General features: G+C 54.9%; 1 protein-coding gene across 2 annotated transcripts in view; it reads left to right on the forward strand.

Moving 5' to 3' along the window:
* Nucleotides 1-721: 721 nt before the first annotated feature.
* The window catches only part of LOC120369183 (prominin-1-A-like), a 60,090-nt gene continuing 39,238 nt past the window's right edge, over nt 722-21,573 (forward strand). The window contains exon 1 of one of the 2 annotated variants that reach the window (XM_039482169.1): nt 722-747. The gene's annotated coding sequence lies outside the window, so the exon portion shown is untranslated. Of the gene's footprint in view, nt 748-20,968; nt 21,038-21,573 lie in introns of those variants that run through there. The other variant, XM_039482168.1, reaches the window with a different exon arrangement.

Genomic DNA, 21,573 nt, shown 5'->3' on the forward strand with positions numbered 1-21,573 from the left:
CTAAGTGCAGGACTCTGCACTTGTCCTTGTTGAACCTGGCTGCCAAAGTTGCGTGTGGCTCAGGAATGCTGAGTGGAACATGTTTGCCTGAAGGGCGCAGCACTGAAACCCGCGGGGCTGTTAAATCCAACCTGCAGTGGCTCTGCTGACCTTTGTGTTGGGAGGGGTTGTTTGGCCCAGGGTTCTTGAGTCACGGGGTGGGGAGAGGGAAATGAGCGAGGAATGACAGGGAGGGAGGGGTTCAGAAACTCAGGGCTTCATGTGGGAAAAGGCTGTTTGGACGCTGTTCCAGGCCGGGAGAACATTCGATGAGCTGGTTCCATCTCCATGTGAAACACAAACAAATGGCCAAACCCCAGACGTTGCTACACAAGGGCATGGTCGCCCTCCAGCCAGCTCCAATGCTCAGCTTGGTCCAGTCAGCTCTCATGCTTCAGGGCTTGATGGGTTGCTGCAGGGGTCAGGAAGGCCCCATCTCTCATAAGGCCAGGAGTGTGTGTGTGTGTGTGGGGGGGGAGCGGTCACTTGCTGTCCAGACTTCATGGTGTAATGCTACAGGATGGGGTCCTGGGAGGAGATGCACTCACTGGCGGGAGGGGACATTGCTTGCAGTTGCACAGATCTGTGGCCTCCTTCCACTATTGCAGGACAAGGGCACAGACAGAAGCGGGTGAACGTGAGATCAGGGCGGCAGCACAGCGGCAGGAGAATCTGTGTGGAGCCCATCCCCCTGGCATCCAGCCTAAGGTAAGCACTGCCTCTCTGCTGTCACTCAATGAGGACCGCAGGCTCCCTCACCCCGAGCCTGCCGTGGCTTCCCTAGCTGTGAGCTTGGGCTGCTAACTCGGCCCCTCTTTGGGGCATGCAGGAGATGGGGCGCTGACGTTTGCAAAGAGCCGGGGGGTGGGGGGTCAGTCTCCTCAGCCCCAGGTCACGGGGGAGGACGTTGGGGTGCAGCGCAGGGCGGGCTGGAGGGCCGCACGCCTCATTGCACACGTGGCTGGACTGAGTGGGTTGCTGGCTTCAGGGAGCGGCGTGAGCGCGGGTTCCTCGCAGCGGGGGGCGGGGGGAGACATGTTCAGGGTGCGCTGCCCGAACCCCTCACTCGGGTCACGTGATGCTGGTTCTGTGCCCCGATTGAGTGGCCTTCACTTTGCAAATGACATCGGCTTCTACCCAAAGCCAATTTCCTTTGTCTCGGTGGGGCGGGGGAACTGGGGCGGCCTGAGCAGCGTCGCTGTGCCGAGGTGTCCTGGATTCCAAGGCCCGCAGCAATCAGCTGGCCTGACCCCTGGGTAGCACAGGCCTGCGGGTGTCCCCGAATGACCCCTGGAGCCGAGCTGTTAGAAAAACAGCCAGACTCGGTTTAGAGAATCCGGCCTGATCCTGGGTAAATGATTCCAGAGGCTGATCACCCTCTGTTAAAACGTGTGCCTTGTCTCCATTAACCCCCCACCCCTAATGCTCCCCCAGAGCCAAGAATAACGGGGCCCAAACAGGAAACCCAGGGGCTGGCAAGTTGTGACCCCAGCTTTGCTCAAGGTCACCCACCGCGCAAGGACAGAGCCAGCCAGGAGATTTGCAGCTGCTGAGACCGAGAGTGTGGGGCAGGGAGAGGCTGGGCTGGGGCAGGGAGGGTGAAGTTGGTCCATATGCCCAGTTCCTTATCCAGGGCTCCCAGTGCCTCATTCAAAGGTCAAATTATCTGAAAACTATCAAGGTCAGTTTCAGTCATTAGTAACATCACCAACTTACCAGGCTTGAAAGTGATCACACTTGGAACACCTGGTTAGGGATTTATTTATTACTTAACTAAGCAAATAAGGAACTGGGCTGTGGCTGTCCTGCATCACCCCACGTGGCATGGCCCCCTGGCTGCCAGGCCAGTCTCAAGTTGCTGGGACCAGGCTCTCCCGAAGCTTTGTTGTGGGGCGTTGGGCCGGCTGGCCTCCAGCTGGAATATGGCGTTTGACTAAGGAGCTGGCTGTGATGAACTCGGTCACCCCAAGGGACACGGCCCAGACACTGGTTTGCTGTAGCTGAGACAAGGAACACCCTGCCGTGACATTGGTTTGGTGCCCAGCCCTTTGCCCCCAACACATAGACACCCCTTAGCAGGGCAGACGGAGCCCAGAGGCCCGGAGGGGGAAGGTGTGGATCCTATGGCGAGTGTTGTGTGTGTTTGTTCTCTGGCAGGGTTGTGTGGCTGGGCCCCTGAACGGCCCTGGTGACACAGGTCTGTGTGTGTCTCACAGAGGGCGTGGAGCCGAACAAGCATTGAAAGCCTCAATGTGGCCCCCCGGTTTGCCGGGCGGGGGTGAGCAGTGAGTCAATGGCCAGGTGCAGAGGAGTGGCGACCTGGGTGGGTTTTGGTGGGAGTTTAGAGAGGCAGCCTGGCACCTGTTCTAGCTCCGGCTTTCCCCCAGCTGGCAGATGCACAGGATGAAGGAACAAGTGCTGCGACTTGCCTGGGGTGTGTTTTCCTTTTGGCTGGAAGACAGACCGGCTTTCCAGTCTCTGAACTGCAAGCTGCTGGCCAGACTGGAGGAGAAAAGACATGGGCTGGAAGCAACACTGTGCCGCATGGGAGAAAATGAAGCTTTCTTGGCCGACCAGCTTTGGAAATCACAAGGGGAAGGATCGTCAGTAAGGGAATTGCAGGGAATACAAACCAACGAAGCCGACACGATTTGTGATGAAGAGGGGCGTAACGATGCTGCCTTGGTGGGACACTTCTGAGAGTATCAGTTAAGGACAAATTGCTTAGGGCAGGGCAGTTACGGCCCAAGGCTGGGTTCCTTTACTAGCTGAGGCAGTGGTTTCCCCAGGAATTGAAATTAGGGGGGGTGTTCGAATTTAGAGGGGGGGGTGTCAGGACCAATGAGATATATAAAAGAGAGATGAATAAAGTAAATGTTTTGTTAGGATTATGCAAATTTAACATAAGAATAATGCGAGTTACACCAAAACACATAACAGGTCTAGATTTCTAAAAAAATATACATTTTAAAAAAAAGTATTTAATTTAAATTGACTTTTGAAAAGTAAGCCATCATGGGGTAAGAGGAAAGTCCTCTCATGGATCAGTAACTGGTTAAAAGATGGGAAACAAAGGGTAGGAATAAATTATCAGTTTTCAGAATGGAGAGAGATAAATAGTGGTATCCCTGAGGGGTCGGTACTGGGACCAGCGCTGTTCAACATATTCATAAATGATCTGGAAAAATGGGTAAACAGTGAGGTGGCAAAATTTGCAGATGATACAAAACTATTCAAGATAGTTAAGTCCCAGGCAGACTGCGAAGAATTACAGAGGGATCTCACAAAACTGGGTGACTGGGCAACAAAAATGGCAGATGAAATTTAATGTTGATAAATGCAAAGTAATGTACATTGGAAAACAATCTCAACTATACATACAAAATGAAGGAGTCTGAATTAGCTGTTAACACTCAAGAAAGATCTTGCAGTCATTGTGGATAGTTCTCTGAAAACATCCACTCAGTGTGCAGCGGCAGTCAGTGATTCCCAACATTCTGTTTGCTTTTTTAAAAAGAACAGGAGCACTTGTGGCACCTTAGAGACTAACAAATTTATTTGAGCATAAGCTTTCGTGGGCTACAGTCCACTTCATTGGATGTAGCCCACGAAAGCTTATGTTCTTTTTGCAATACAGACTAACACGGCTGCTACTCTGAAACCTTTGCTTTTTTAAGAAAGGGATAGATAATAAGACAGAAAATATCATATTGCCTCTATATAAATCCATGGCACATGTACACCTTGAATACTGTGTGCAGATCTGGTTACCCCATCCCAAAAAAGACATACTGGAAATGCAAAAGGTACAGAGATGGGCAACTAAAATGATTAGGGGTATGAAACAGGAGAAGAAATTAAAATGACTGGGAATTTTCAGCTTAGAAAAGAAACAACTAAGGGGGGATATGCTAGAGGTCTATAAAATCTTGACTGATGTGAAGAAAGTGAATAAAGTAAATGTTTTGTTAGGATAATGCAAATTTAACATAAGGAAAATGCAAGTTACACCAAAACACATAACAGATCTAGATTTCTAAAAAATATATATAATTTAAAAAAAATTTATTTAATTTAAATTGACTTTTGAAAAGTAAGCCATCATGGGGTAAGAGGGAAGGTCCGCTCATGGATCAGTAACTGGTTAAAAGATGGGAAACAAAGGGTAGGAATAAATTATCAGTTTTCAGAATGTAGAGAGATAAATAGTGGTATCCTTGAGGGGTCAGTACTGGGACCAGTCCTATTGAACATATTCATCTGGAAAAATGGTAAACAGTGAGGTGGCAAAATTTGCAGATGATACAAAACTATTCAAGATAGTTAAGTCCCAGGCAGACTGCGAAGAGCTACAAAGGGATCTCATAAAACTGGGTGACTGGGCAACAAAATGGCAAATTAAATTCAATGTTGATAAATGCAAAGTAATGCACATTGGAAAGCAATCTCAACTATACATACAAAATGATGGCATCTGAATTAGCTGTTAACACTCAAGGAAGAGATCTTGGAGTCATTGTGGATAGTTCTCTGAAAACATCCACTCCATGTGCAGCATCAGTCACAAAAGCAAACAATGTTGGGAATCATTAAGAAAGGGATAGATAATAAGACAGAAAATATCATATTGCCTCTATATAAATCCATGGTACGTGCACACCTTGAATAGTGTGTGTAGATCTGGTCACCCATCCTAAAAAATATATATTGGAATTGGAAAAGGTACAGAGATGGGCAACTAAAATGATGAGGGGTATGAAACAGGAGGAGAGATTAAAGTAACTGGGAATTTTCAGCTTAGAAAAGAGATGACTAATGGGGATATGATAGTGGTCTACAAAATCTTGACTGGTGTGAAGAAAGTGAATAAGGAAATTTTATTTAATCCTTCACACAACACAAGAACTAGCAGTCACCCAATGAAATTAATAGGCAGCAGATTTAAAAAAACAAAAGGAAGTATTTCTTCACACAATATAAAGTCAACCCAGGGAACTCTTTGCCAGGGGATGCTGTGAAGACCAAAACTATAACAGGATTTTAAAAAGAACTAGATAAATTCCTGGAGAACAGGTCCATCTGTGGCTATTAGCCAGGATGAGAGGGATGCAACACCATGCTCTGAGTGTCCCTAGCCTGTTTGCCAGAAGCTGGGAATGGGCAACAGGGAATGGATCACTTGATGACTACCTGTGCTGTTCATTCCCTCTGAAGCACCTGGCCTTGACCACTGTTGTAAGACAGGGTACTGGGCTATATGGACCATTGGTCTGACCCAGTATGACCATTCTTATGTAAAAATTAATTATAATAAAAATGTTTAGTACAGAAACTCCCCAACATAATGACCTCCCAAGATAGTAACAATGTGAGATAACAACCTTGGCAAATACTGCATTTTAAAAATCTTCATAGAATCATAGAATCTCAGGGTTGGAAGGGACCTCAGGAGGTCATCTAGTCTAACCCCCTGCTCAAAGCAGGACCAAACCCAACTAAATCATCCCAGCCAGGGCTTTGTCAAACCTGACCTTAAAAACCTCTAAGGAAGGAGATTCCACCACCTCCCTAGGTAACCCATTCCAGTTCTTCACCACCTACTAGTGAAAAAGTTTTTCCTAATGTCCAACCTAAACCTCCCTCTCTGCAACTTGAGACCATTACTCCTTGTTCTGTCATCTTCTACCACTGAGAACAGTCTAGATCCATCCTCTTTGGAACCGCCTTTCGGATAGTTGAAAGCAGCTATCAAATCCCCCCTCATTCGTCTCTTCTGCAGGCTAAACAATCTCAGTTCCCTCAGCCTCTCCTCATAAGTCATGTGCTCCAGCCCCCTAATCATTTTTGTTGCCCTCCGCTGGACTCTCTCCAATTTATCCACATCCTTCTTGTAGTGTGGGGCCCAAAACTGGACACAGTGCTCCAAATTAGGCCTCACCAGTGCTGAATAGAGGGGAATGATCACATCCCTCAATCTGCTGGAAATGCCCCTACTTATACAACCCAAAATGCCATTAGCCTTCTTGGCAACAAGGGCACACTGTCGACTCCTATCCAGCTTCTCGTCCACTGTAACCCCTAGGTCCTTTTCTGCAGGACTGCTGCCCAGCCATTCGGTCCCTAGTCTGTAGCAGTGCATGGGATTCTTCCGTCCTAAGTGCAGGACTCTGCACTTGTCCTTGTTGAATCTCATCATATTTCTTTTGGCCCAATCCTCTAATTTGTCTAGGTCCCTCTGTATCCTAGCCCTACCCTCCAGTGTATCAACCACTCCTCCCAGTTTAGTGTCATCTGCAAACTTGCTAAGGGTGCAGTCCACACCATCCTCCAGATCGTTAATGAAGATATTGAACAAAACCGGCCCCAGCACCGACCCTTGGGGCACTCCACTTGATACCGACTGCCAACTAGACATGGAACTATTGAGCACTACCCATTGAGCCCGACCATCTAGCCAGTTTTCTATCCACCTTACCGTCCATTCATCCAGCCCAGACTTCTTTAACTTGCTGGCAAGAATACTGTGGGAGACTGTATCAAAAGCTTTGCTAAAGTCCAGAAATAGCACATCCACTGCTTTCCCCTTATAACTGCCGGTTATCTCATCATAGAAGGCAATTAGGTTAGTCAGGCATGACTTGCCCTTGGTGAATCCATGCTGACTGTTCCTGATCACTTTCCCCTCCTTTAAGTGGTTCAGGATTGATTCCTTGAGGACCTGTTCCATGATTTTTCCAGGGACTGAGGTGAGACTGACTGGCCTGTAGTTCCCTGGATCTTCCTTCTTCCCTTTTTTTAAAGATGGGCACTACATTAGCTTTTTTTCCAGTCATCCGGGACCTCCCCCGATCACCATGATTTTTCAAAGATAATGGCCAATGGGAAACATATTTATATAAGTTTCCATTCCCAGTCACAAATCTAGCATTCTGAAGCAAAGTGACTAAAATATAGTCCAACAAACAAATGGTTCTTCTTCGAGTGATTGCTCCTATCCATTCCATGTAGGTGTGCGCGCCGCGCGTGCACGGCTCTTCGGAACATTTTTAGCCTAGCAACTCCGGCGGGCCGGCTGGCGCCCCCTGGAGTGGCGCCGCCATGGCGGCGTATATATACCCCAGCCGGCCCGTCCGCTCCTCAGTTCCTTCTTTCCGCCCGTGACGGCTAGTAGGAACAGTGGAGTGCTCTCCTGTCCTCCACAGCTTAGCGTTCTCCCTTAGTTACTGTATATAGTTATCATAGTCGTTAAAGTTTTCTTAATAGTTCTATAGTTAGTGGTATAATTCATTAGGGAGTTAGAGGGGTTAGCCCTCTTCTTCCGCCCCGGTGCGGGCTTATGCCCGGACCGGCGGGTTTCAAGCCCTGCGCGGCTTGCCAGCGGTCTATGCCGGTGAGTGACTCGCACGACGCCTGCCTCCGCTGTCTCGGAGAGGCTCACCGGTCGGACAAGTGCCCCATTTGCGTCGCTTTTAAGCCTCGCACGAGGAAGGAGCGGGACTCGCGATTGAAGCAACTCCTCATGGAGTCGGCCCTCCAACCTCCGGCACCAGCACCGGCGGCGCCAAAGACTGCCTTGACTAGCGGCGCGCCGACCTCACCCAGCCGCCCCGGTGCCGAGGAGGCAGCTCGGCACCCGGCACCGAAGACCCGGCACCGCTCTGTCTCCCCGGGAAAGAAGCGCAAAGTGCCGAAGACGGTCTCGGACAAGCAAAAGAGACCGTTAGCCCAGCCGCCTCCGACTGTAACGGTGCAGGCTGAGGCTGTGCACAAAACGTGCACCGTGTCGTCGACTCCGGCGCCGCAAGGCCCGTCGAGTCCGACACCGCCCAGCTCCCCGGTGCCCACCGACGAGGAGCTGAGGCTGCCGTCCACGCCCGAAGCGTTCGCGACGGCAAGACATTTAATCGAACTTACCGCTGATGCAAGCGCTCAGCGGCCGGTGCTACCGGTGCGGACTCTCAAGTCTATTGGGAAGCCACTTCCAATGCGACCCCCGTCCCCGGGCGCCCGAGCCGATCGCAGCACCGCCGCCAGGTCGCGTCCTGCTTCGCTCACGGCACCGCTCTCCGCAGCACCGGGCACGACGATCCACGTCACGACGTTCCCCGTCTCCTCGCCGGTCGCAGTCCCGGTACCGCTCCCAGTCGCGGTACCGGTCGCACTCCCGGCGACGTTCCAAGTCCCGGTCGCCGAGTCGCCGGCACCGTAACAGGTCCGGCTCTAGGCACCGCGGGAGGCGTCGAGAGTCGTGGAGTCGCTCCAGGCGCCGCCGCACGCGGTCCAGATCTGCCTCCCGGCGCCGTCGGTCGAGCTCCCGGCACCGCCGGTCGAGCTCCCGACGCCGCCGGTCGAGCTCCCGGGGCCGCCGGTCGAGCTCCCGGGGCCGAAGGTCGAGCTCCCGGGGCCGAAGGTCGAGCTCCCGGCGCCGCCGGTCGAGCTCCCGGCACCGCGACGACCGGCACCGTCCGCCGGCACCGCGGGGGCCCTTTACTCCGGCACCGGATGCCCGCCCGGCCACCACTTCGGCTCCTCCCTGGCCATCAAGAGAGCCCTCCGTCGCCTCCCCTGGGGGCAGCGCAGTTGACTTCCGGGCGGGGTCCCTCCCGCCAGAACATGGACCGCAGCAATGGGGATTCTGGGTCCCTTGGGCCGAACATGAACAGGGGCCCCCCCTCCCGCCGCGTCAACCAGGCTCGGTGCGGTCGGTACCGGTAGCCACTGTAAGCAGGCCACCTCCGTCCCCCACTCCTCAGCCCGCCGATCACGGCACGCACTTGGGGCATGACGCGGTTCCCGCAGACACGGTACAGGCACCGGAGGAGGTGCTACCGGGTCCTTCCTCATCCTCCTCCCCCGATGAGGCGGTGGCAGGGGCGGCACCGTCGGAGCCCCCGCCGATCGACCTCAAGACTCACCAGGACCTTCTTAGAAGGGTAGCTAAGGCCATCAACTTACCCGTGGAAGAAGTCCAGGAGGTCGAGGACCCCATCACGGACGTGGTGGGGGAGGACGCCCGCCAGGTGGCGCTCCCCTTCATCCGAACAATACAGAAAAACAATGCCGCTATCTGGCAGTCCCCCTCCTCCGTCCCGCCTACAGCGCGCGGAGTCGAGAAAGTACTCGGTCCCCCCGAGGGGCTACGAATACCTGTATGTTCACCCGGCTCCGGACTCTCTAGTTGTCCAATCTGTCAATGACCGGGAGCGACACGGCCAGCCCGCTGCAGCGCCAAAAGCGAAGGAGTCCAAGCGCATGGACCTGTTAGGCCGAAAAATTTACTCAGCGGGCGGCCTCCAACTTCGTATCGCCAACCAAATGGCTTTGCTCTCCAGATATACATTCAACATCTTGGGCTGCCTAGCCAAATTCGCAGAGCTTACCCCGCAGGATTCCCGCCGGGAGTTCTCGGCACTGCTGGAGGAAGGAAAGCTGGCTTCCCGTACCTTAATTAAGGCAGCGGTAGACGCAGCGGACTCGGGGGCCAGGACCATAGCGTCAGGGGTAACCATGCGACGCATCGCATGGCTCCAGTCCTCTACTCTGCCGCCGGAGGTCCAGTACACGCTCCAGGACCTTCCTTTCGAGACGCAGGGTCTATTTTCAGAAAAGACTGATACCCGCATTCAAACCCTGAAGGACGGCAGAGTGGCGATCCGCACATTAGGGATGCACACGCCGGCCACCCAAAGGCGTCCTTTCCGACAGCAACCTTATCGCCCTTTCCAATACAACAGACCTCGCCCGCCTAACAATCGGCGCTCGGCCCCCTTCCGCCGCAGACCATCGGGCGGACGGCGGAACCAAAGCCAGGGATCGTCCAAGGCCCCTCAGGGCCCAAAGTCGGCCTTTTGACGGGACGCCCGAGGGCCGCTTACCTCTCTCCAATCAGGATCCACCCCTTCTGTTTTCCGATCGCCTTTCCCGCTTCCTTCAGGCGTGGTCATCTGTAACATCAGACAGCTGGGTCCTCAGCATGGTCCAGTACGGCTACCGCCTACAGTTCGTTCGCCCCTCCCGCCCACCCACCCTCCCTGTCCCTCCTCAGGGACCCCTCTCACGAGCAAGTCCTCTTGCAGGAGGTCCAGTCTCTGTTGAGCGTGGGTGCCATCGAGGAGGTGCCTCCCAGCAGACGAGGCAGGGGATTCTATTCCAGATACTTCCTCATCCCCAAGGCGAAAGGAGGCCTTCGTCCCATCTTAGACCTCCGCGAGCTCAACAGATACCTGTGCAAGCTCAAGTTTCGGATGGTGACCTTGGGGTCCATTATCCCTTCCCTGGATCCTGGAGACTGGTTTGCTGCCCTCGACATGAGGGATGCCTACTTTCATGTGGCAATCTACCCCCCCCACAGACGCTTCCTGCGCTTCCTGGTCAACGGAGCTCATTACCAGTTCGCAGTGCTCCCCTTCGGCCTCTCCACCGCGCCGAGGGTATTCACCAAGTGCATGGCGGTCGTCGCCGCAGCCCTCCGCCGTCGCCGCATCCACGTCTACCCATATCTCGACGACTGGCTGATTCGGGGCCGCTCCCAAGCACTGGTGGCGAATCAAGTAACCGAGATTCTACATCTGTTCCGGTCTCTCGGCCTCCTTGTCAACACCGAGAAGTCCCTCCTAGTTCCAGCGCAAAGAGTGGAGTTCATAGGAGCGGTCCTAGACTCCAATCTGGCCAGAGCGTGCCTACCTCGCACTCGGCACGAGACGTTGGCCTCCCTCATTCGGGCACTGCAGGCTTTTCCGACAACAACGGTGCGATCCTGCCTCCGCCTCCTCGGTCACATGGCAGCGTCCACATTCGTGACTGCGCACGCCAGACTCCGACTTCGCCCGTTCCAAATGTGGCTGGCGTCGGTGTACCGCCCTCATCGCGATCCCCTAGACATGGTAGTGACGGTGGCAGAGCCCGCTCTCCAGAGTCTCACCTGGTGGCTGGACTCAGAAACGGTCTGCGAGGGAGTTCCGTTCCGCCCGCCTCGCCCATCAATCACCCTGACGACGGACGCCTCGGCGCTCGGCTGGGGGGCTCACGTAGGAGACCAACACACCCAGGGTCTCTGGTCACCCCAGGAGCTCTCCCTCCATATCAACGTCCGAGAGCTGAGAGCGATCCGCTTAGCTTGTCTCGCCTTTCGGCCTCACCTGCAAAACCGCTGTGTAGCGGTCTACACGGACAACACCACAGCCATGTTTTATGTCAACAGGCAGGGCGGAGCGCGGTCCTCTCCTCTTTGCAACGAGGCGTTGCTCCTCTGGGATTTCTGCGTAGCCCATTCGATTCGCCTCGAAGCGTTTTTTCTGCCGGGAGCGCAGAACACGTTGGCCGACCGCCTCAGCAGGTCCTTCGCCTCTCACGAGTGGTCCCTTCGCCCAGATGTGGCTTATTCCATCTTCCAGAGGTGGGGCTTTCCCCAGATAGACCTCTTTGCTTCCCGGACCAACCGCAAATGCCACAGGTTCTGCTCCTTCCAAGGCCAAGCTCCAGGATCCCTCTCAGATGCGTTTCTCCTGTCATGGACAGAGCCTCTTCTCTACGCGTTTCCTCCGTTTCCGCTCGTCCACCGAGTGTTGCTCAAGATCCGGAGAGACAGAGCCCGCATCATACTCGTCGCTCCGGCCTGGCCGAGACAGCATTGGTATACCCTGCTGCTCGAGTTGTCGGCTCGGGAACCCATTCCCTCCGCTGTGGCCGGACCTCATAACCCAGGACCTCGGCAGGCTTCGTCACCCGAACCTGCAATCGCTGCATCTCACAGCTTGGTTCCTGAGTGGTTGACCGAGAGAGACATTGCTCCGCAGCGGTGCAGCAAGTGCTGCTCGAAAGCAGGAAACCTTCAACGCGAACTACTTACCTCGCCAAGTGGAAGCGCTTTGCTCTCTGGTGCGACCAGAGAGATATCAACCCTTTCTCGGCCCCCATCCAGACTGTCCTCGACTACCTTTGGTACCTCAAAGGTCAAGGTCTTGCCATCTCGTCCCTTAGAGTGCACCTCGCAGCGCTGTCAGCATTTCGACCAGCTATAGGAGGTCGCTCGATCTTCTCCAACCCGATGGTGTCGCGATTCCTTAAGGGGTTAGACCGTCTATACCCGCAGGTGCGGCCTCCTGCTCCGACATGGGATCTTAACCTGGTCCTCGTCCAGCTCATGGGCCCACCCTTCGAGCCCCTTGCTACTTGCTCTCTCCTCCATCTTACCTGTAAGACGGCCTTCCTCGTGGCGATCACATCCGCCAGACGGGTCTCAGAGCTCCGCGCCCTGACGGCGGGCCCCCCATATACCGTCTTTCACAGGGACAAGGTGCAGCTTCGCCCACACCCGGCCTTCCTCCCCAAGGTGGTGTCGCCCTTCCATCTCAACCAGGAGATCTTCCTCCCGGTCTTCTTCCCGAAGCCGCATGCCTCACCTCGGGAACAGCAGCTGCATACCCTCGACGTCCGCCGAGCGCTCGCGTTCTACATCGACCGCACGAAGCCCTTTCGGCGTTCGTCCCAGCTCTTTGTGGCGATAGCTGACCGCATGAAAGGAGAGCCAGTCTCCTCACAGAGGATTTCTTCCTGGGTGACGTCCTGCATCAGAACGTGTTACGAGCTTGCTCGCGTTCCCCCATGCCGACTCACTGCCCACTCCACGAGGGCACATGCCTCATCAGCCGCTTTCCTGGCTCATGTCCCCATCCAGGACATCTGTAGAGCGGCCACCTGGTCTTCAGTCCATACCTTCGCTTCACACTACGCGTTGGTGCAGCAGTCTAAAGACGACGCAGCCTTCGGCTCTGCGGTATTACACTCCGCCACGTCTCATTCCGACCCCACCGCCTAGGTAAGGCTTGGGAATCACCTACATGGAATGGATAGGAGCAACACATCTCGAAGAACACCAGTTACTACAGGTGAGTAACCGTCTTTTATTTAACGTGCCCCTCACTTTTCCCTCCACCGCACTCCACTCACCGGTGTTGTCCTTGGTCAGTGGAGACTCAGACTTCACTTTCACGTGAGTACACCTCCCAGGTGGGGGACAAAAAGGCACAGTTCGCTCTGGCCATGGCTGTTCGTTGTGCCACCGTTCACTCCACCGCTCTGTTGCCAATGGCCCTGCACAGTCACCTTCTGCTGTCACCTACCACTGTGATCTCTGTGAGTTGGTCTCTTGAGGTTCCACCAGCTCTCAGTGATTTCAGCTGAGCTCTCAGTGCGGGAACCTCACTCGCTGCTAGTGCAGTCTGGGCTGTCTCTTACACAAAAACACTGTACCCACAGGAACACTGTCCCCACAACAGGACTAAGCACTTAGACCTGATTGTCAGTGATTTCAGCTGCAGTGGTCACTTAACAGAACAAAAGACTATCTATTGAGCCTAATCAGCTCTGTCTTTAAACAGTGGAGAGGGACAGGTCCCCACCCACTCTCTTGATGCCTTCAAATCATCACAGGCTAAGTACAGTTCTACTGCCCTTTACTCATACAATAAGAACAACATTTCATCCCCCCTTCCCCCACATTCAAGTGGTTTGTAACCCAACCCCAGCCAAAATCTATCACTTGGACAGCACAGCTCTGTTTGCTTTCTGGTTACCTAGGTAGATTAGGTGTGAATGTAAATATAATCTGAAAAAATGGGAAAGTCCAAGTGATCTTCTCAGAGTTCCTATTGGTCCAATGAATGAGATGGGAGACAACACCGCCGATGAACGGTTGGCTGCGTGACTGGTGCGAGGCTCAAGGTTTTGGTTTTGTGGAGCACTGGGTCCCGTTCCGGTAGGAGACGGGGGCTGTACAAATGGGATGGCCGGCATCTCTCAGGCTGAGGGGCTACCCTGCTTGGTGGGAGACCAGCTGGAGCAGCTAGGAGGGCATTAAAGAACCAGTGCCAGGGGAGAGTGCTAAGGAGGCAAACAAGGTACAAACTCAAGGTGTCATCAGCAAATTGAGCTGCTGTGGCAAAGAGCCTGAAGAGGAGATATTTTTCAGTTGCGTGTCTCCCAATGCCGGGAGTCTGGGTCACCAGTAAGAGGGATTAGAAATTCTTATTTGTGAGGGGGAAAAGTATACAACTGGCATTCCTGCACCGTGGTGGGACCTTCTCATGACTGGTTATAACCTGTTTAGGAGGAGCAGAGCGTGTGTGTCTGGGGGAGCACTCTAAAGTAAAGACACCATTACCTGTTTCGCAGTTATTGGTCACTCAGAACCACAGATCTTGAATGCATGTGACTCCAGGTGCTAACTAACAGAGCCCAGAGTGGGGCCCTGGTGGGCGCCTGTTTCAGGCCATCGAATCAAATGGAGAACAGGATGAATTATTGCTTAAGCAGTGTCTGTAGGTGCTGACGGAAGGTTGCAGTTATGAAGGAATTTGGTAGACATGTGGCAGAGGTCTCATGTAGCCATCAGTAAAACATCATTCCAGTTACTAAAAATGATAACGATAATTCTCTAACACGGAAGGTGTTGCACCCAACACGAGGTAACTCTATTTCGGTTCTCATTACGACAGATGAAGATGAAATAATCCCTGGACAGGGTGTTGGTAGGGTCAATGTCATCATAGCCTGATCCTGCATCGGGCATTTGTCTAACCTGTTCTTAAAAACCTCCAACGACGGGTTTCCACCCTCTCCTTTGGGAACCCTGTTCCAGAGCTAAGCTAGCCTTAGCGTTAGAAAGTTTTTCCTAATATCCAACCTAAATTTCCCTTGCTGCCGATTAAGCCGATTACTTCTCGTCCGAACGTCAGTGGACATGGAGAAAAACTGATCACTGTCCTCTTTAACGGCCCTTCACAGGTCCCCTCCCGCCGTCATCTTCTCTCAAGAGTAAATGTGCCCAGTGTTTTAAACCTTTCCTTGTATGGCAGGTTTTCTAAACCCTTTGTCATTTTTCTTACTCTGCTCTGGCTTGTCCCTTTTTTAAAGTGTAGAGCCCAAAACTGGACGCAGTATTCCATCTGAGGCCGCCCCAGTGCCAGCTAGAGCGGCACCATGACCTCCCGTGTCCTACATACGACACTCCTGTTAATACACCCTGGAATGATAGTACCTTTTCTCACCACTGCATCACATTGGTGGCTCATATTCGATTTGTGATCCACTATGAACCCCAGATCCTTTCCTGCTTTACTACCGCCTACTCAGTTATTTCCTGTACTGTATTTATGCTTTTGATTTTTCCTTCTTAAATGTACTTATCTTTATTACATTTAATCTTGTTGGTTTCAGACCAATTCTCCAGTTTGTTGTGCTCATTTTGGATTCTCATCCCATCCTCTGAAGTGCTTGCAACCCCTCTCACTGTAGTGTCATCTGCAAATTTCATAAGCACATTCTCCACTCCATGATCCAAGTCATTAATGAAGTGGACAAGCAATTGAACGCGAGCTCCCAGTGTGATGTTGTGCCAAAAAGGGCTAATGTGATCCTGGGATGTATAAAAAGATGTAATGAGTAGCACGGAGGTGATTGTCCCTCTGTCTATGGCATTGGTGAGACCAATACTAGAACGCAGATGCTCCTCAGGGTACGTAAACCCGACTTCCGCAAATCTGGACTTACGGAAAAAGTTCCATAAGCTTTTTTTTTGCATAATTGTTGGGTATATGTTCCCGACTTACGCAAAATTCAACTTACGCAAGGTGTTTCGGCACAGAACGCCATGCGTAAGTCGGGGAGCGTCTGTACTGCATCCCGTTCTAGGGTCCACATTTGAAAAAGAATGTTGAAAAATCAGCGTGAGCACAGGAGAGAGCCGCCAACAAGGGCTGGAGAAAACACCTGACAGTGGTAGACGTAACGAGCTCAACCTGTTTAGTGAATCAGAAAGAAGATTGAGACGGGACTTGACGATGGTATAGTCCGACCTTCGTAGGGACAAAGCAATGGGTACTCAAAGGGCTCTTTAACCTAGCAGATAAAGGCAGAATAAGAACCTGGCTGGAAGATGAAGCCAGGCATGTGCCCATGAGAAAAAAGGCCCCTGTTTTTAACAGTGCGGGTGATTAGCTGCTGGAACAAGCCACATGGTGAGTGACAGATTCACCCTCTCTTGCTATCTTCAAGCCAAGAGTGGACGCCATTCTAGAAGGTGTATTTTAGTCAAACAGAAGTTGGCACTGGGCTCAGCACAGGAGTGACTGGATGAAATTCGATGGTGATATACAGGAGCTCCGACCAGCCGAGCTGACAGTTCCCTCTGGCCCGAAAAGCTCTGAATCTATTCAGGGCCAGTGCAAGGATGTTTCGCATCGTAGGTGAAACTTCCACCTTGTGCCCTCCCTGCCCCCGCTCTGAGCCCCCCCCCGATGCAGCTCTCCCCCTCCGCCCTGAGGTGCCCCCCCCCAGCTCACCCCTGCTCCATCTCCACCCCGAGTACGCCGTCACTGCTTCACTTCTCCCACCTCCCAGGCTTGCGGCACCTAAGCTGATTGGCACCGCAAGCCTGGGAGGCGGGAGAAGTGAAGCAGCCATGACGTGCTCAGGGAGGAGGTGGGGCAGGGGTGAGCTGGGGCGGGGAGTTCCCCTGCGTGCTGCCCCCCCACACACACTTGCTGCAGGAGGCCCTCCCCGTGCTCCCCTGCCCCAGCTCCCTCCGCCTAAATGCCGGCGGTGATCGGGGCGGCCAAAGATCCAGCCACCACGGTCAGTGCCGAAGAAAATGGCGCCCCCCAAATCCTAGCGCCCTAGGCGACCACCTAGGTCGCCTAAATGGTTGCACCGGCCCTGAATCTATTAAGCACCGTTATTGGCCCTTCTGCACACTCCCCACGAGCAGAGTTTTCCCTCCATGTGGAAGTTTGGGGCAGTTGTTGGTTGTGTCAGGATTAGATACACAAAGCTCCTTAGGGAGAGGCAGACCGTGCCAGGTTAGGCAGCAGTTCTGTGCAGAAATGTATGAAGGAATTCCCGTCTGTGCAAAGCAGGGTCTCTGTAGGGTGACCAGACAGCAAATGTGAAAAATCGGGACGGGGTGGGGGGTAATAGGAGCCTATATAAGAAAAAGACCCCAAAATCAGGACTGTCCCTATAAAATCGGGACATCTGGTCACCCTAGGTCTCTGAGCATACAAACCCTCAGGGATGCTGACCTATCGGTGTTGCTGGCGATCAGCACGAACAACAACGCTTGCTCAATCCATTCAAATATTTTCATGTTCATAAATAACAACTTTTTACAGTTCCACCATCCGGGAGAAATGGATGACATCACCGAGTACACGGCATTTCACTAATGATGAACCTGCTGCTTACTCAGAACACTAGCAGTTAAGTCTGATCATCGAAAATTTAAAAAATGAGACTTTTCGCTCTTTCCACTTGCTTGCTATCGTGCATAGAAATCTCAGCTGGAAAGAGAACAAGACACACTGTGGTGGCTGCATCTCAGAGTAACGCCCGACCTCTTTTCAAATGCCATTCATGGACGATTCAGATTAAAATGTAATGCACCTACTTCCAAAAAATCCTTCTGCTGCCCTCTCTGTAGCACGTTTCCATGCAAGTCGAACAGAGTGCTAATGGTTCAAATATTGCTTAGTTCAATAGAAGTCATCCACATGATTTGCATACACAGTAGAGTTGATTAAAGTCATGATAGGTACAAGGTTGTTGAGGCAACATACAACACCAGGCACCATTTTGTGTGTTTCCACAAAGGTGCTCAACGTACGGGCTGGCCAAGGAAGGAAGGGATCTCCATTCCACCAGGGACTTTGGGAATTAGGAAGGAGAGGAAGTGGAGCGATTCTAGCCACTGCTGGCGTTCTCCAATTCCATTAAAGCCTATCAAGCCATATTGCTGCTGTACAAAAGACCCAACAAAAATCATAACCCTTTTTTTTATATTGCTGTAACACAACTTTTGATAAATGTGGCCATTTTTCCTATGCTTATTTGACTGAACACTCAACCAAAGTTCCTATAAACACCTTCATTCGTAACTGGCTTATAACTTTTGTGAAAACATTACAATTGGATTTGGAACAAATTGGCCAATTATTTACATGCATATTGTATGTTTCCTAAAAACGAAACCACAACATAAAATGTGGGGGAAATGTCTGACCAGAGAGAAAGTGTCACCTCTGGGAGTGACGTATCTTCATCTCTTTGTAACGAAATAGCGGGGGCAGGGACGTGTCACTTGGGGTGACCCGAGATTTATTTTGTCCTGTACAGCCAGTCAAACCCCAGCTCCTTATTGGATTATTTAATTAATAAATAATCAGTCATTTAAAGGTTTGTCACATTCAGTCATTAGTCTGATGAACTTTCCATCAAATTACTGTTACACTGACATATTGTCCAATAATATTGGCCTTTGACTAAGTTGCTGGGAATAAAGAACCAACTTCAGCCTGGTGAGGAGGGGGAGGCGGAAGTGGGAAGCAAAGAGGCAGCCCCCCCCCCCCCGCGGGCTGGGCCCGGCAGCCAGTGCCCATCTGAATACAGGGTGCAGCCGGTGCGCAGACCAGAGGTTGGCTCTTCCCAGGAGCGTGCATGGTGCCCTGCGTGAGGAACACGACTAACGGGCATCCGTGTGTGCCGAGATCCCGCCGTGCTGGGGGTCAGGGGCTCCCCAGCGCTATTGCCAGGGTGGGGGGTGAGAGGCAGGGTCTGGGCGGGACAGTGCGGGGAGGCAACAAGTGGGAGCATGGGGGGAGGAGACGGGGTGTGGGAGCAGGATCTCACTCTGTGGGGGGGGAAGGAGGTGGGGTGTGAGGGGCAAGGCCTCTGTGTGGGGAGGATGGGGGGGGCAGGGTGGGGGCAGGTCTCTGTGGGCAGGATGTCAGAGTCAGGGTGTGTGGGGAAGGAGGAGGTGTCTGTGGGGGCAGGAGGTGTGTGGGGCAGGGTCTCTGGGGGCAGGAGGTGTGTGGGGCAGGATGTCAGGGGCAGGTGTGTGGGGCAGGGTCTCTGGGGGGCAGGAGGTGTGTGGGGCAGGAGGTGTGTGAGGCAGGAGGTCAGGGGCAGGGTGTGTGGGCAGGGTCTCTGGGGGCAGGGGTGTGGGGCAGGGTCTCTGGGGCAGGAGGTGTGTGGGGCAGGATGTCAGGGGCAGGAGGTGTGTGGGGCAGGGTCTCTGGGGGCAGGAGCTGTGCGGCAGGGCAGGTGTGTGAGGCAGGAGGTCCAGGGCAGGGGGTGTGGGGCAGGGTCTCTGGGGGCAGGATGTGTGTGGGGCAGGAGGTCACTGGGGCAGGGTCTCTGGGGGCAGGGTGTGTGAGGCAGAGGTGTATGGGGCAGGAGGTGTGTGGGGCAGGGTCTCTGGGGCAGGAGCTGTGTGGGGCAGGAGGTGTGAGGCAGGAGGTCAGGGGGCAGGGGTGTGGGTCAGGGTCTCTGGGGCAGGATGTGTGCGGGGGGCAGGAGTGTATGGGGCAGGAGGTGTGGGGCAGGGTCTCTGGGGGCAGGAGCTCTGTGGGGCAGGGTGTGTGGGGCAGGATGTCAGGGGCAGGGGTGTGTGGGGCAGGGTCTCTAGGGGGCAGAGGGGTGTGTGGGGCAGGGTCTCTGGGAAGGATGTAGGGGCAGGGTCTCTGGGGGCAGGATGTCAGAGGGCAGGGGTATGTGTGGGGCAGGAGGTGTGTGGGTCAGGGTCTCTGGGGGCAGGAGGTGTGGGGGCAGGAGGTGTGTGGGGCAGGGTCTCTGGGGGCAGGAGGTGTGTGGGGCAGGGTCTCTGGGGGCAGGATGTGTGGGGCAGGATGTCAGGGGCAGGAGGTGTGTGGGGCAGGGTCTCTGGGGGCAGGAGGTGTGTGGGGCAGGAGGTGTGTGGGCAGGTCAGGTCAGTGTGGGCAGGGTCTCTGGGGGCAGGGGTGTGTGGGGCAGGGTCTCTGGGGGCAGGATGTGTGTGGGGCAGGAGGTGTATGGGGCAGGAGGTGTGTGGGGCAGGATGTCAGGGGGCAGGGGGTGTGTGGGGCAGGGTCTCTGGGGGCAGGAGCTGTGTGGGGCAGGATGTGTGTGGGGCAGGATGTCAGGGGCAGGGGTGTGGGGCAGGGTCTCTGGGGGCAGGGGTGTGTGGGGCAGGGTCTCTGGGGAAGGATGTAGGGGCAGGGTCTCTGGGGCAGGATGTCAGAGGGGCAGGGGTGTGTGGGGCAGGGGCAGGAGGTGTGGGGTCAGGTTTCTGGGGGCAGGAGGTGTGGGGGCAGGAGGTGTGGGGCAGGGTCTCTGGGGCAGGAGGTGTGTGGGGCAGGGTCTCTGGGGGCAGGAGGTGTGTGGGGCAGGATGTCAGGGGGCAGGAGGTGTGTGGGGCAGGGTCTCTGGGGGGCAGGAGGTGTGTGGGCAGGAGGTGTGTGAGGCAGGAGGTCAGGGGCAGGGGGTGTGTGGGTCAGGGTCTCTGGGGGGCAGGGGGTGTGTGGGGCAGGGTCTCTGGGGGGCAGGAGGTGTGTGGGGCAGGATGTCAGGGGGCAGGGGGTGTGTGGGGCAGGGTCTCTGGGGGGCAGGAGCTGTGTGGGGCAGGAGGTGTGTGTGGCAGGAGGTCAGTGGGCCGGGGGTGTGGGTCAGGGTCTCTGGGGGGCAGGATGTGTGTGGGGCAGGAGGTGTGTGGGGCAGGGTCTCTGGGGGGCAGGAGGTGTGTGAGGCAGGAGGTGTATGGGGCAGGAGGTGTGTGGGGCAGGGTCTCTGGGGGGCAGGAGCTGTGTGGGGCAGGAGGTGTGTGAGGCAGGAGGTCAGGGGGCAGGGGGGGTGTGGGTCAGGGTCTCTGGGGGGCAGGATGTGTGTGGGGCAGGAGGTGTATGGGGCAGGAGGTGTGTGGGGCAGGATGTCAGGGGGCAGGGGGTGTGTGGGGCAGGGTCTCTGGGGGGCAGGAGCTGTGTGGGGCAGGAGGTGTGTGGGGCAGGATGTCAGGGGCAGGGGTGTGGGGCAGGGTCTCTGCGGCGGGAGCTCGCCGCCGGGCAGAGCCGAAGTTCGCGCGGGCTCGGGCGGGGCAGGAGCAGCGCTAAGTCCGGCCCCCGGCTCCCGGGCACCCAGCGCTCCCCTGCCTCGCTCCGAGCCCGCGCCGCCGGACCCACCTGGACCCGTCCGGGTAAGCGCCCCCGGGCCGGGAGAGCCTGCCCCAGCCCCGCCCGGGGACTCCGGCCCCCGCCCATTAAACTACCGGGGGGGAGGGCTCCCCGCTGCAACCCACCAGCCCCCACTGCCCTCCCCTCCCCGGGCCAGGGAGAGAACCCAGGCGTCCTGGCTCCCAGTCCCCAACCCAAACCGACTGGGCTCCACTCCTCTCCCCGAGCTGGGAACAGAACCCAGGAGTCCTGGCACCCAGCCCCCCCTGCTCTGACCCACTAGACCCCCCTCCCCTCCCGGAGGTGGGAAGAGAACCCAGGAGTCCTGGCACCCAGCCCCCTCAGCTCTAACCCACTACACCCCATTCCACTCCCAGAGCTGGGAACTGAACCCAGGCATCTGGACTCCCAGTCCCGAGTCCCGGCCGTCCCCCGAAGGGCCAAGGGGGGTGGGTGGGGCGGATCCGGCTGCGCAGTCCTTGCTCAGGCTGGCCAACCTGCCCTCTGATCTGATGGAGCAGTGGGAGCTGTGTACCCAGCTGGGAAAGGGGGGGTCCCT

The sequence above is a fragment of the Mauremys reevesii genome, linkage group 7 (assembly GCF_016161935.1).
Source record: "Mauremys reevesii isolate NIE-2019 linkage group 7, ASM1616193v1, whole genome shotgun sequence".
NCBI lineage: Eukaryota > Metazoa > Chordata > Testudines > Geoemydidae > Mauremys > Mauremys reevesii.